This window comes from Elephantulus edwardii, unplaced genomic scaffold (assembly GCF_000299155.1).
Source record: "Elephantulus edwardii isolate Elephantulus edwardi_28Jun2011 unplaced genomic scaffold, EleEdw1.0 scaffold00066, whole genome shotgun sequence".
Lineage (NCBI taxonomy): Eukaryota > Metazoa > Chordata > Mammalia > Macroscelidea > Macroscelididae > Elephantulus > Elephantulus edwardii.
In genome coordinates this window covers 5,357,876-5,358,793 of record NW_006399816.1, presented here as the reverse complement: position 1 = coordinate 5,358,793, position 918 = coordinate 5,357,876, and the positions used below count along the sequence as shown (strand labels likewise).

Below are 918 nucleotides of genomic sequence, written 5' to 3'. Positions count from 1 at the left end.
TCTGGAAACTCTATGATTGACAATAGTTATAGAAAAGCTTCAGGTCTTTTGTTCATAGGGTTGCCATGAGTTGTGCTTGACTTGACAGCAATCAAAAATAACAAGGGCAGTGGGGGTCCTGCCCTGTGTTCTCATGCTAAGGTCCTGCTTTATTCAAATGCAGAGTGCTCACTCAGTGACCCCTTTCAAGACCCCTATCAAGGCTCTTGCTCACACCTATAATTCTCTCGGACCCTCCTCAGTCAGGGAGCACTGTTGGCTCCTGGTTCCCCGAGGCTCAGTCATACCTTGTTAGATGCCATCAAGTCAACTACGACTCATAATGACCCTGTGAACAATAAATCTGAACCTTGCCCTACCCTGTGCCATTCTCATGGTCTCAGTCCCGTTCAAGTACATTGTTGCAATACCTGTGTCAATCATCTTGTCAAGGGTCTTCCGTTCTTTCTCTGACTCTACCAGGCCCAGCATGATGTTTCTCCAAGAATTAGTTCTTCCTGAAAATATGCCCAAAGTAAGTGAGACAAAGCTTCATCATCCTTGTCCCTAAGGGACATTCTGGCTGCACTTTAAGATAAATGTGTTTGTTCTTTTGGTCCAATAGAGTTCAATACTCTTCACCAACACTACAATTCAAAGGCATTGATTCTTCTTTTATTATCCTTATTCATTGTTAATACCACGTCACAACGTTCATTCACATCATTCTTCAGCACCATAAGTCTCAGGCCTTTCCATCTTGTTCTGTCTGAGCATTAAAGTTATCCTTTCTAAAATAGACACAGCAGAGGTGTTTTTCTTGTCTTTATCAGTCTAATTCTCCTTTCTTGGCTGTACTGAGATTCTATCCCTTTATTCCAGGACTGTGAAAGGGAAGTGGGACTAAGTAAAGCCTGCTATCTTAGACTATGACAAGTC

At 42.5% G+C, this 918-nt stretch overlaps 1 pseudogene; it reads left to right on the top strand.

Moving 5' to 3' along the window:
• LOC102861193 overlaps window positions 1-918 on the top strand; it is a 101,030-nt pseudogene that overhangs the window by 49,896 nt on the left and 50,216 nt on the right.